Here is a 221-nt window from a genome sequence, read left to right as displayed (position 1 = left end):
CGATCACAAATGCAGACAGAGTTTTATGTTTACGCGGCGCAACGCGTAAAAAGACCGTATAAGTCATTATAATCAGGACAGGGCATCACAGTATGGTGAGGGGCGTAACATTTCCGTCACACGCTTGAGGTATTCGGCCAATCACAACGCACTGGATAGCTGGCCAATCACAGCACACCTCGCTTTTCAGACCGATGGGCTTTGAGCGTTTCAGAAAGGCG

At 49.3% G+C, this 221-nt stretch overlaps 1 protein-coding gene across 1 annotated transcript in view; it reads left to right on the top strand.

The window, feature by feature from the left end:
* rpl18a (ribosomal protein L18a) overlaps nucleotides 1-221 on the top strand; it is a 9,634-nt gene that overhangs the window by 884 nt on the left and 8,529 nt on the right. The window lies entirely within an intron of this gene.

This window comes from Sinocyclocheilus grahami, unplaced genomic scaffold (genome assembly GCF_001515645.1).
Source record: "Sinocyclocheilus grahami isolate Dianchi unplaced genomic scaffold, SAMN03320097.WGS_v1.1 scaffold1275.1, whole genome shotgun sequence".
Taxonomy (NCBI): domain Eukaryota; kingdom Metazoa; phylum Chordata; class Actinopteri; order Cypriniformes; family Cyprinidae; genus Sinocyclocheilus; species Sinocyclocheilus grahami.
The sequence above is the reverse complement of the archived record's forward strand: the minus strand, read 5'-3'. Positions and strand labels throughout refer to the sequence as shown.